The 14,372-nt window shown below is 41.0% G+C and overlaps 1 protein-coding gene across 3 annotated transcripts in view; it reads left to right on the forward strand.

Moving 5' to 3' along the window:
* The window catches only part of lrrc7 (leucine rich repeat containing 7), a 130,759-nt gene that overhangs the window by 5,926 nt on the left and 110,461 nt on the right, over nt 1-14,372 (forward strand). The window contains exon 1 of one of the 3 annotated variants that reach the window (XM_084354950.1): nt 818-1,243. The exons of the other annotated variants lie outside the window; for them this stretch is intronic. The gene's annotated coding sequence lies outside the window, so the exon portion shown is untranslated. Of the gene's footprint in view, nt 1-817; nt 1,244-14,372 lie in introns of those variants that run through there. 3 annotated transcript variants of the gene reach the window in all.

Raw genomic sequence — 14,372 nt, forward strand, 5'->3', positions numbered from 1 at the left:
AACTTGTGTCTCCCTCAGGCCATTCACCTCACAAATGTGTGACACAATCAGCTCACAGGCATTGCAACGTGACACTTTCAGCAGTAAGAAAGGTAATTAACAAAACTCTTTATTCTCCAGACAAATTCAAACGTAATTCTGCTCGTATTTGGCAGAAACTGTCAAATATATACCATGAAATATACACACAACTGTTTCACTGAATACATCTAAAACGTATTGTGGAGAGCTAAACAGACTAAATAGAATAATAAACTGTTGAAGGATAAATCAGACTGGGTTCAGAAGTTTAATCATAGTATTCGAAGCAGGATGGAACGACTTCACGTGCCACAGTTTAAGATTAAATGAAGAGGGTTTTATCCTTTTATCTCAAATAACACAAGTATTTCCACTTTTCTCTCAATTTCCTCTTCCATTCAAAGGGTTACTAAGGAGATGTAGTTTGTATTTTGTGGCATTTTCTTCCATTAACCAACTCTCAGTCAGTGTCATATTGAACTGGTTGTCTGAAGCAACAACAGCCTCCACAATACTGAGACAGACTGCTGCTGAGAGCTGAAATATTCAACATCCATCCACACTTCTGACAGAGAGACAGAGAGAGAGAGAGAGTTGAGGACTTGAACTCCTTTCTCTCTCCCACATCCTCTCCTCCCGCTCTGCAACACACACTCACACTCAAACACACACATGGCAGTCTGTTGCTAAGCAACTGTAAAATAAAGCGGTCGGCTCTGAAGTCAGGGAGGGAGAGAGGGAAAGAGAGAGAGAGAGAGAGAGAGAGACCGCGAGGAGAGAAAGAGAGTTCACAAGTACCGCAATCCACTACTGTTTGTTTGGCTCTGTACATGATCCCAGCACAGCTCTCGGTGTACCATCTGTGGATCTGCGAGGACTTGTGACTTCTGGTTCTCCATCAGTCGACCAATCGGCGCTGGCTGGGGGGGCGGGCCCAGCGGTTCCCTAGGTTACCTGTGTGATTGACGTTCAGCCTCCTGCAGCGGAGCGCGCGGCACTGTATCACTGATGCTCCTGCTTCCCCCCCGGAGACTGTGGAGAAATCTGGGAGAGAGGAGAGACGGAGAGAAAACCCAGGAGCGAAGAGGAATGCTGATTATTTAAAGTGCTTCGCTCTCGTCCTCCTGCTCTCGTTACTGGAAAGATGAAAGCTGGAGCGCTGGAAGAAGCTGGCTGAAGGGAGAGGAAAGGAAGGATTCCTGAAGAAAGGGGGGATTTGTTGGTAAGAGATGCCCAACACCACTTTTCTCTGTCTGTCTTGGCTTTACCAGTCACCTGTCCCTGCCAGGACTGTGAATTATGGGGTAGCAGGTAAACGGTAGGTTTCTTTGGGCTGTGTGTTATGTGTGTGTGTGGGTGAGACACATTCTCTGCATGCTGCGTGGCTGTAGAGGGGGTTTGGTGTTACTGTATGTTTTACAGTGTCAGTTATGCAAAGGCTTTAGCTGAGTCAAGAGCTGCTGCTGTATATGGGACTATAGGAGCCAGAGTGATTAAAATGACACTGTGTGTATGAGCTGTGTCAGTCATTTCAGGGCTACTGTTACAGCTGAGGCCACAGTTTTTAGGCTTGTCTACTGTATCTGCATAGGAGGAGGAGTATTAATTACATAACGCTCCATCTATACTCCTGTATCAGGGCTGTGCAGCAGCACACTGTCCCACTAGTCCAGAAAACCCTCACTGCTACTATCATTTAGAGAAGTGTGGCATAGAAGCTGTTTCTAGTGGGACTGTCTCAACTCCACTTTCGTGTGGAGGAATCCATCCATTTCTATGTAAATGTCTCTGTGTAGGAACCTGATCTCCATTGGAGGATTCACAGCGCTCCACTGGTGTGGGCAGATGTGTGAGTTAACAAGTGGGCAGGTGTGAAAACTCTTGATCCTCCACGTCTTGTTACAATCTGGAATGATTATGAAAATGGACAATGAGGAACAGGTCATGCAGTGGGTTCAATTACGCTGTAAGTGCGTGACATTCGTGCCACCCGGAGTCCCTAAAACTTCCATTAGTAACCTCAGGTCAGGCGACAGCCGGCGTCTTCGTGCCTTCAGGACTCAGCTGTGCACAAACGGAGGCTTTCTGCTCGGCTGCTCTCCTGCCGAGAGTCTTCTGTCCGACCACCTGAGGACGCCTCAAATACTTCATCTGCAGGAAGTCTTTTTTCCCCTTTTTTAGAGAATGTTTTTGTCACCCTGACTGGTTTTGTGAGATTGGGTTCAACCAGTTTTCCCAAAACACAATATTCAAACTTTGATCCAGTGACAAGAAGATTTTGACAACAGAGAGACCTTGTAGAGAACAAATTATATTTTGTGGCTCTTGGGTTGAGGCCTCCATGCTGTCAGATCCACAGTTACAGATGCAAACATACAGAAATGTAATGTTAAAAACACTTTCTGTCCAAATAATGTCACAGACTTGGGAATACACTCATATTTAATCCAAAATGTTATTAGTTTTGTCTTATTTTTGAATTGATGCAATGATTGTTTGAATATTCCATTAACGGGCAACTATGTGATAACCAAGTAGTTGTTACATTTATCATGTAAAAATGCAACTGTTGGTTGAATATAACAAACAATTTAACATTAATAATGGGTATTTTTCTCTGTTTTCTGACATTTTATAGACAAACAGTCAACTGATTTTTCAAAAAAGTAATTGGCATATTATTTTCCCTGCTAGAGGTTTTTTTTTTTTCTGGGGAGTTTTCCCTACTTGAATCAAGAGTGTTAATGACAGAGGATGTCATTCACTGTACTGTAGATTGTAAAGCCCACTGAGGCATCGTAATTGTGATTTTGGGTTATATAAATGGAATTGATTTGACTTTACTTGACTAATCAGTAATGATAACAGTTGTCAGTGTTAGCCACACAGACAACATTTCAACATCCATAACAGGTCTTTGCTCTGGCTTAGATCCTTTGTATTAATTACAAAAGTCTCTCTTATTACACAACATGTTGGGTTTTTGAGGCTGATGCAGGGCTGACTTGAAAACCCATTAAATATCACTATTATTTAGTATACATCCACCAGTATTACCAGGCACTGCAGAGAAGGTTTTGATTAAACATTATAATGTAGGGAGATACAGTTTTATGGAAAATACAAAGGAGCAGTTTTTTACCACTTTGATTAGTGCTGAGCCAAAAATGTCCTCGTATTTCTAAAATCCACAATACGGCCCTGGATGTGTGAACTATCACTATTAATCAAAAGTTAAAGAAGAGCCTCAACAAAGTCAATATATTGAACCTACTCGTTTATAACACGTCTTTGAGGAGGATGTTTTGCTCACTATGATCGCTCACACTCCTCCTGAATGGAGACATTTTTGTTCCAACCATCTTGATGTTAACTGACTCACTCTGCTCATAAAACTCTGCTCCATCTTGTCAACTGGAAGAGGACTGACTAACATGGCAGCCTAGCAGCTTTTTTGAATTCGTCATACGCAACCTAGAGAGACTCTTTAACCAGTCGGAGTCAGATGCTTTACGCAGCTGTATTCTATTATTCTTTGTCACTGCATGTCTGATATAAATTCTCACAATGAATTCAGTTCCTCGCTGCAGATCTAAATCTACATGACGACTCTATCAGCGTAGCTAACAGCTCGGATAGAGAGGACATGCTTCCAGTTTGCTATCAGCGAGAGTTAATCAGATATTCCATAGCATTACAGTACAGTTGGAGGTGTTCGGGTCTCTAGAGCTACTGCCTGTCTGCCTGCCTGCGTAGGAGGAAACATCTCATCTTCACAGCTACGTCTACTGCAGATAGAAAGCTTTGGGATTCGTTTCTGCTTCATTAGGCTGTATGCAGAGCAGTGGCAGGGAAGACGACATAGAGAGAAAGAGGGGGATGAGACAGACCAGGAGCCAGCTTTGAGCCCACAACATCACAAGTACATGATATTCACCTTAACCCACGGATTCACTGGGATGCCCCACAGCTGAGAGATGCTTTTGGCCGAGGCGACAGTAACATCAGTCGTACTGTGATTATAGTCCTGGTAAGCCTCAAATCTCTTTGACTGGTAAAGGTTTGTTGAAAAATCAATCATGTTTCAGCAGAGCCTGTAAGATCACAGGATGACAGTGCATCAGTGACAGTTTGTCAGTGGCAGTGTGTCAACAGAAGGTGCAAAACTGTAATAAATGCCTGATTTCATTATAAAATTATACTGAAATTACTAAAAAATTAGGATTAAAAATATTAAAATTGATCCAATATTGTATGATACACTATTACCGGTACTATGATGTTTGTCCAATAATCGTATCTCACTCAAAATACACACATGAATACACCCACACACACATACCAACATAATGACACCAACATTAGCATTTGGAGTCGTGTTTCTGACCAATTTTTGCAAGTGCAGGTTCACTGTCCTTTAGCTCAGGTTTTGGTCTCTACCAACTCTTATGGGACATTTCTGGCGTTTTAGCTGCTAATTGCTATTGCTTACTGTCTTTCTGCTGTTTGGTGCTGAGCAGGCAGTGTACAATGGGTTTTTAGAGCTTTTTCGCTAATAACAGCTGCCTGTTGCAACTGAAAACAACGCCATGAGAGGAAATCGGTTAAAAGTAAAGCTGCTGGCCGTACAGTTAAATAATGAGCTGCAACTCATTTAAACTTCAGCAAAATATAGAGGAGCTACAGATTCCGCTGTTTTCTACTAAAAAGCTCTAAAAATCCACTGTACACCACCTGCTCAGCACAAAACAGCAGACTAGCTGGTGAACAAAGTTGAGCATTTAGCAACTAAAGAGCCAGACCGAACACAGATCTGTGTGAATATTGGACGTACAATCATAAGGTGGCCAGAAACACGACTCCTAATGAAGGATCATCTTGCTTTGTAACTGCAGGATATGTAATTAATCAGCTGTTTGTCCACCATATCAACTTAAAGCCATGATAAGTCCGTGTTGTTGTTTCACTGCCCCCTAGTGGCCAAACTCTTTTACAATTCTGGCCTTCAAACAATACTTTCAAAATACACTTGCAAATAAAAGAGTTGAACAAAGAAAATATTTATACAGATGCAAATGTATTTGAATATGAAATACATATGCCCATGAATGAGTTGTGTATGTGGTAATGTGGCTTTCGAGCAGAACTCACTGAATTGATATGAGGGGCGTTACTGGTGTTGGATGACACTGACACAGTTTTTCAGGAGAGGTGCATCATGGTGAGATGCTTGTGCATAACTTTATACAAGTACACATGTATAAAATGATGCAGAAGACATCTAGAATATTTACAGTATATGTGATGGTATGATGCAGCCAATAGAAAAAGCTAAAATGATTGAGAAAATACTGAATGTCCGAAGGAGAACTCAAGGGCAGAACGTGAGGAGTTTAAGAAGTTCACCTGACTTGTGTCTCCAGTCTGGTCGCTGATCCATACTGTGGTACAGACACATGGATTCTCTCTCAGCAGACAGATTCCTCTCTGGAGGATGTAGATGGTCTCGATTCTGCGTCAAGCTGGTGTTAATGCCTGTTTATATTTATATCCAGATGATTAACCTGTCTGGTTTCAAGGTTACACATTCTTTCTGAAGGCGATTTTGGCCAGAATGACACCACTGTGGCCTCAATTGTATCACACTCATGCAGCACTGTGGGGTTCAGTTTTAACATCCTACCAACAAGTGCAGTTGCAATGAAATACCATTCAGGACTCAGCTTGGAGGCTGCGAACTGTGTTTGTTGCTTGGCAACATTTGCTTATTGGACATACTTGTGGAGCCTCAGCAGTTTGATTGCTAATGTGATGTACTGGTGTCGCGCTGACCTGTGTCAGAAGGGTCTGAAGCGGTTTGTAATATCTGGACTACTTAGCTGAGCGACGTTTGATTCGATCTGTCTGTCTGACAAAGAAGAGTGTTGATGTTGAAACACAGCTGTTAATTAAGACTAAAAGGGGTTAGTTTTGTTATTCCCGTCGACTTGCTTGGTGATCACATGTGCACACGTTTTGATTCAGTTTCTTCTGTACAAAAGGATTCGACATTGACAACATCACAAAACAGCAATATGAAAAACAATATGAGCAGAATGTTAGACTTTACAGAGACATGATAGGGACTAAGCTTAGTTTGTGGTTTCACAAATATACAAAAATGTGTCTACATTAATCATTACTTCAGCAGCAAGTCTAGCTTAAACATGGTGTTGAGTATTTGTTCACATGTCCATTATTGCAGTTTTATATGACAGCAACTGACAGCTGGTATCGTCCCACAGATCTGCAAATAAAAATCATAACTCCAGCAATCAAGTAACGTTATCAATCATATTGTGCAAACTGTCTGAAATCCCCAGTAATTACAGGGGTAAATCATACTGTCTTCTCCTTTCTTGGAAAAACTGACTGTGTGAAGATTGAAGGTTTCTGATAAGAACCTCTGGAAGGTTTTACTCTGATTGAGAGGCGAGGTCAAGGACTACTTCATCCCGAGGGAGAGGGAAATGATTCTGGTACGGAGGACAGCTTGATTAAAGTCTCTGCACACCCATGGTACACAGGAATTTTCACTTTTGGCTGATAAGACCTCTTCTCAGGACTGTGTGGCTGTGTACAAACAAGCCACAGTTTATGCCTATCATGTTCACAAAAGAGATAAATTAATGGATGTGATAAATCTTAATTTTGATGATGCACAATAAAATAGGCCTTTTCCACACATTGCATTTGGAAAACACAGGTGTGTTAGCGTGAAGAAAATCCTATTTGGACAAGAAGATTCCAACTGCTGTCTTTGTTTGAATTAGGAAATGGAGTTTATCCAGATTGACAGAAGACCCTGAGGCATTCCCAAAATCCCTTCAACACTGTTGTTCGTGGTGTTACTGACTCACCACCTACCACTCTCTTTGCGATGTGTGCTGTACTTATGCCTCCAAATTCCCATTAAGTTCGGTGCAAACAGTACTCAGTACTATGGTTGATAATACTTTGTGCACAAATTTATAGAGGTTTTAAAACTTTAGTGTGACACAAGGGCCTGATTATAAGACAAGATCACATATTAATGCTTGTAGTATGTGTGGTAATATAGACTGGTTCCTGCATTGTCGGTTGTACTGCCTGGATTTGAGGAAAAAAATATTACTCCAGTTACCATCTTTGTTTGAATAAGAAGGTAGAGTTGCAACGTGAGAAACACAATAACTGCGACCATGTTCAGTACAGGTTTCTTCATTCACACATACACAGAAAACCTCACAAACACCTGACTGCTGGTAGGCCACACTGATCACCACACTCACTTATAGCCAATTGGCATGAACACACACACATTTGACCTCCATACCACATTTCAGCCTCCTGTAGGCTGAAAACTGTGGTTGCCAAAGGGTGAGGACATTTTTTGCGGACCGACTGACTGACAAGCTATAGAGCTGCTGGTTGCAGCTAAAAACTACATTTCTGATTCTGGAAATATGTTGAAAGAAACAACACTGAGTGTTGATGGACAACCTTCTAGACTACAGAGAGAAAAACAGATGCTCGATGATTATGAATGTAATGATGAAACCTTTGAAGCAAAAGCTGAGGCAAGAGCTTCACTGACTCTGATGTTGCTCAGGCGGGACAATTGACACATTTATGGCTTTTTTTAATGTTTATTGAGAGTTACATCAGCAAACTGCCAACATATGTACTTATATCCTCAGCCAAAATACCAGAAAACATCTGTAAACCAATCAAGTTAAAGTAGGTCCAGTTACAAATGGGGCACACTGACCTAAATATAAAGACAGACATGCAGACAGACAGGTGAAAAAACAGGCAGGAAGAAAAACTGCTAAAAAAGGATCGTCTGTGAATGAACTCACTAAGTGTAGATTAAATATTTCCTAAGTAGTCTGGGTTCAGAAAGACTGTGCATGTGTGTGTGTCACTGTATGTGCGTGTGGGTGTGTTTTCTGGTCTGTCTGTATAGTTACTGTATGGTTGCATCATTCTCAGTAGGATTTTGAAACAGAGAGAAATACGCAGAGAGGGCAAAGAGAGAGAGACAAAGAGGAAAAGGAGCAGGGGAGACACACAAGAGAGACCAAGCTCACCCAGTTTCACTTATTTTTGTGACATATTAATGGCAACATTTCAAGATATTTAATTAATCCGTCACACATCAGGAAAACAGCATGAAGGCATGATTACATTGCAACAACTGCAGTAGAGAGATTTAGAGAGACTGACTCACTCAGATGATGATGAGCTTTGAACTGTTTCCTTTATTGAACAGCGTGAGGGAATGTTAATCTGCGATCAACAGCAGCAGCCCATAATCAATGTCTCTGATTGTCCTGCAGATATAACCAGAATAAGGGATGAGTGCATTCATAGGACTGAGAATGTCTCTGACATTTCAGAGACAGAAGACAGTTTTTTCAGCACCAGTCCAAGTGCAACATATCTTGCATATGTAAAATAATTTTTGCTGACAGCCATCTCTGACTCTCACAGAATCTTTTGTGCTTTCTGTTTTGTGGCTTTTAAGCAAACCTTCACTTGGTTGTTCTCCATGACAGGACACTTTGCTCTTATTATCTCCAGTGGTGAAAGAAGTTTTCTGACCCTTTACTTAAGTAAAATACATAATAAAAAAACCCATTACAAGTTATAATCCTGATATAATCCTACCCAAGCAGAAACTACACACACAGTATCATCTAAATTTACTCAAAGTGTCAAAAGTAATAGTAGTCGTTAGTCAGAAATATGTCCCCTGTGAATGATAGATTATTATATATGACATTATTAGATCGTTACTGAAGCCTCAACGATTAAGCATCATTTTACTGTTGTAGCTTGAGGCGGGTCACAACATAAATTTGAACTGTGACATGTTTAATGCGATATGAAAGACAGAGAAGTTCATAAGTTCAGGGAGGCTTTTATTTCTTTTTATTTCTGCCAAATGAAGTAAGAATATGGAGACACAAAAATACCATAAAGAGACAAACCACTCAGATATAAAAAAAATCATTTAGACAAATCACAAAGAGATATTAAATGACCAAGAAAGAACAAAACCACCACCACAAAGAGACACAAAACAACCACAAAGAGAAATCTAACAACTACAAAGAGGCAAAACAACCACAAAGAGACACAAAACGATCACAAAAAGACACAAAACAACCACAAAGAGACACAAAACAATCACAAAGACACAAAACAACCACAAAGAGAAGTCAAACAAAGAGACAAAATGACCACAAAGTGACACAAAACAACCACAAAGAGACACAACACAATCACAAAAAGACACAAAACAACCACAAAGAGAGACAAAACAACCACAAAGAGGCAAAACAACCACAAAGAGACACAAAACAATCACAAAAAGACACAAAACAACCACAGAGACACCAAACAATCACAAAAAGACACAAAACAACCTCAAAGAGAAGTCAAACAAAGAGACAAAATGACCACAAAGTGACACAAAACAACCACAAAGAGAGACAAAACAACCACAAAGAGAAATAAAACAACCACAAAGTGACACACCAGACACCAGAGCCACCCCTTATTCAAAGTTTTAAACCTGTCCCTGCTGTTGACATGCCAGTTTTGTCTTTGGTAGATGTCCAACAAAGTGCTCACCTTATTTCATGAGGCTGATTCATGTTGTGATTAATTTGCTGCATTGCGCTCCAGGGCGTACATAACACAACAGGACAAAGGGCTGTTACATTTACAGCCTTGCAGTTTCTTTGCTTACATCAACTGTCACAACAGCAAACAAAACAGAGGTCTGAACACAAACAGCTTTTTGCATTTGATTTTATATGCAGATAAAAAGTTGGATACCTTTAAAATTAAGCTTGATTTTGCTGGTTTCTACAGTTTTACCAACCCCAGCTTTAATTGTTTATTGTCTAAAATGAATAATAAAATTCTAAAACAAAAGCAGAACGAAACATGACAAACTCATTACAAAAATGTTCCCCTTCACCTCACAGCAAAAAATCCACAGAGGTAAAATACATACACAGATAGGCATGGCCTGTTCTGTCATTTCTGTGGCACAGTGGAGACAACCAAATGCTGTAACTGAGCAGTGCTTTGAGCTAAATGGTAACATGCTGGTGTTAAGCCATGTATAACGTTTTACAGGCATTGGGTTATAAACCAGAGTCCTGGACAAATAAAACATTTAACCTGATGAAAAGTCAGGATCACCTAAGCTATTATAGGTCATCCTGAGGGGAACATGAACACATTTTATGACAATCCATCCAGTAGTTGTCGAGACATTTCATCCAAGACCACAAATGTCAACCTCATATAGCTGTTAGAGGAAAAGTCAAGGGCTCACCAAAATCACTAGGATTCAGCCTGTGGGGGCAACGGATATCTAAACCTTGTGGCAATCCATCTAATAGTTGTTGAGATGTTTCAGTCTGTACCACAGTGGTGGACCAACTGACAGACTGACAAGGAGACGTTCGCCGGCTATCTTTCTCTTTCGTTTTTGTCCGGTGGGAGGTTTATTGAGGCCATTACATCTTTTTGATTTGGATATAAATCAGTACTCAAGGATCTGAGGAGCTCTTCAAGTCATAAAGTTGATGTCTTTATACTGAAGCCTTTAAAACCAATTAAAGGTCTTAGCTCTCTGTCTTTATTTGAGTGTCAAATGTACGATTTTGGAAACCTGCAGAAACCCTCACACCACTCCTCTTTCCTTTCCTTTCCTTTCCCTTCCACTCCTTCTTTCTCCTCATTCTCTTTTTGCCTCCTCTTTTGTCTCCTCTTCTTCCCTTTTTTGTTTCCTCCTCTCCTCTCCTCTCCTCTCCTCTCCTCTCCTCTCCTCTCCTCTCCTCTCCTCTCCTCTCCTCTCCTATGATTAGCTGCAGCTCTGTAGGTTACCATAGCACCAGAGAGAGAAAAGTCAACCCACACAGAGTCTCCTGCCTACCACTCATTCTCTTCCTCTCTCTCGTTCTAGTCTGCCGTTGTGTCTTTCCTCTTGCTCTCTCTGTCTATCTCATCTCTCTCTCGCTGTCTTCTCTGCCTCCTGCTGTTCTTCTCAGCACGACGCCATCATCATTTTTTAATATTGGTTTTGTCTCGTGGCAAATTTTGTACATCTGTGTTCACCTGTGTGTGTAAATGTGTGTGTGTGTGCAGGCTTGTGTGCATAAATGCTTGGTTATGAATATGCAGATATGTTCTGCCCAACATGACAACTCAGCCTCACTGTCCGCCCACACATGCAGGATGCCCATGGACACGCACACACACACTCACACTCACACTCACAGAGACCCACAGTAAAGAGGTGGGCTCCGACTGGACCCTTAGACTCTCCAAAGTTGTTGACAGCCACCAGCTAGAACAGGCCGCTAATGCGTGTTGTGATGTGTGCTGTTTTGTTTGTTTGTTTTTAGGTCTTTCCGTCTAGTTACTGCTTCTGTGTAAATGCTAACAGAGCATTCATTAGAAATGTGTGTGCGACATTGTGTGTAAGGGTTGCGTTTGTGTGTGTGGTTGAGAGAGAGAGAGAGTGAGTCATCGGAGACCTTCCCAACCATTAGCCAATAAGATGGGGTGGTTTGGGGATGCCAGTGGACGACCGCCTGAGGTTATTACATGTTTTAGACCAGTTTACATTTATAGTGTCCATGCTTGTGTGTGCATGGATGATAGTCACATCAATTTTCATGGCGCAGAATCACAAGTTTGTCTCGGAAGGCTTCACAACTTGTGCAACATTTGTACATATTGGTCACTGTTTTATTGGGGATGTTTGAGCCGATAAGGTGACTGTGAGGGACCGTCCCCGTCTCTCTCAGTTGTCTATACAAGCTTATGGAGGATTTGTTTAAGTTGTTTAATGCTGCTGGACTGTGGATGTCTTTGTGAAGGACTTTCTGCAACAGTCCAAAGGACGCAACGTTCTCAAGTGCCTCGTCTCAGTGCCTCTATCTGCTCCACTAACAGAGGGCAGCTGTAGCTAATGTTAGTTTAGAAGGGGAGTCAGCAAACATAAACTAATGACCAGCTTCCAGCACAACACAGAAGTTCAATGGAGCCCCTTTGAAGCCTAACTCCATTGATTTTACACATCAGTGTCTTAACTGTATGTGAAAATAAGATGTATGAAGCCTTTTGTGGCTCTAGCGGGAGCTGGATAAAGTCTGATAAGTTGACCTTAACAAGTGATGTCACTTAAGGCAAATGTGGTTGGGGCTGAAGACTTTAATGTGAAATCTGAAAAATCTCTGTTGTTAAGAACTTTGGAGGATGTGATCTCAGCAGACCTCTGTAGCCCATTCCTCATCTCTGCTTGGGGGTAGCAGCCTGATGGTACATTAACCACTACTAGCATAACATACACAAATCTCAGAAGGACCTGTCAGCTGTGAATTTGCATTGTGGGTAATGTATGGGTCAGGCTTTGACAGGGAAGAATAACGCCTGGAATAAAAGAGCCAATACCTCTGGTTCTGCTGCAGCGACTTTGATACCCCTCTGTTAGAGGAGTATAGTGCTAAATCGGTCCTCTTTTAAGACTAACCCCCATGATACCTTGCATGAATTATGACCGCGACCTGGTGACCCGATGCGTCCAGATCATGGTCAGGGTTGATGTTTGGGTCAAAAACAAACGTGACCACGTCAAATGACCAGGCTTATTGAAGTGCTGGCTGAATGGGTGAGGACAAAGAGGATTAGAGGGGGGCATGAGGAAAAAGAGAAGAGACCAGCCTGCATCCATTGTAGTTCCCAGTGATCTTTGAGAATACCATCTGCTGTCTGTGCCATTCACTATTTACTGTATTAAATAATCTATGTGGTCAGCAGGATGCTTCACTGCTAATGAATTATAGTTGAATGTGGAATATGGCTATGTTGCTCAATCCTGGAAACAAAGAAAAAAAAAGTTTTCATCATGAATACCACTGTCTACATCACACACAAAGATTACATACTGTAGCTGAAGGTGCTTTGTGGAGTTTCCTTATAGACAAAGTTTATATACACGTTCTGTATTTCTCCCAAAATGCATTGTGTGTATCCTTTAGGCCTTATTAAATGGGATACATTTCCTTCCCAATAAAACATTTGTAAAACTGACTTTTAAAAACATTTCAAATGGTGCGTCGCTTACAATCATGTTGGCTTTCTAGCAGTCAAATTCCCTTTCTTTATCTTTGTGGGTACATTGCTACAGTTGTTGGCACGATACTGCCAACTGTGAAATAGCTGAAACTAAAATGAATTACATGCCGACACCAATGCCTCAGAGGGCTCATTCACATTACAAACAGAACAGGGAACACTCATTAAGACACTCCACAGCATTTGTTGTAGTCAAAAAACTTCACAGGGTACCTTCAAAGATGTAACATTTCTTTTAAAAGGCAGTTAAAAAACTTCCCTTTCAGACAGGTATTTGGGTATAATATTAGGTTTTATGTTTAACTCCTGTGTTTGTCTTGAATTTTTATCTATTTGTTGTTTTTATTTTATTTGACTTTGTTTGACTCATTTTGCTGCTTGTCAATATAATTCCTAACAGAGTCAGAAAGTGAGGCAGGAAGTCGGCTCACTGAATATGACAATACAACTTTCAATTTTCTCATCTGTGAGCTTTTCTGCCCAACTTATGTAGGCAGATAGTCGCAAGAACTCCCATGATCCCCCGCTTCTTACGCCTTTTGTTATGTTTTGATTGAGACACCTCTAGTGTCAGAAATTACATACTGTGCATTAAACCTTGTTTTTGACAAGTGGCAGTATGGAGCTACAGTATATTTGCCGAGCTGGTCACAATTTTAATCTGTGCTCTATACAAGCCAATTCATGCGGATAGACATGTACTGCACAATGTGGGTTTATGAATATCTTAAAAATGGCTTCATTAAGGTTTTATTAGGCAAACACATGCAACATGTTTGGTGAGAAACATAAAGGTACATTCGTTCATTTTTCTTGGCCACATTTGGAGCCTAATGACTAAATGCAGTGACATAACAAGCAGATTCAACTGGAAAAGCTCAATAAAAACCTCAGAAATGCACAAATAACTGCCAGAGGCAACATAAGCAATGACTTATCCTGATGGTGTTTTAACAGCAAATACAAAAAGCATTGTTAGGTGGCGTGGGCTGTCCTTGGTCAGAAAGTTAATGGAGTTATGCTCAATTGTTCGGCACAAACAGCACAACAGGTGTGGGCAGGTAGAGAGAAAATATGTGCAATAAACATCAGCAGCTCAGTTGCTGAATGTGTTTTGAGTTCTGTGCATGTGTGTGAGTGTGTGAGGTAGGAGTTAGATGTTAATC

This window comes from Pagrus pagrus, assembly GCF_965226575.1.
Source record: "Pagrus pagrus genome assembly, chromosome: 6".
Taxonomy (NCBI): domain Eukaryota; kingdom Metazoa; phylum Chordata; class Actinopteri; order Spariformes; family Sparidae; genus Pagrus; species Pagrus pagrus.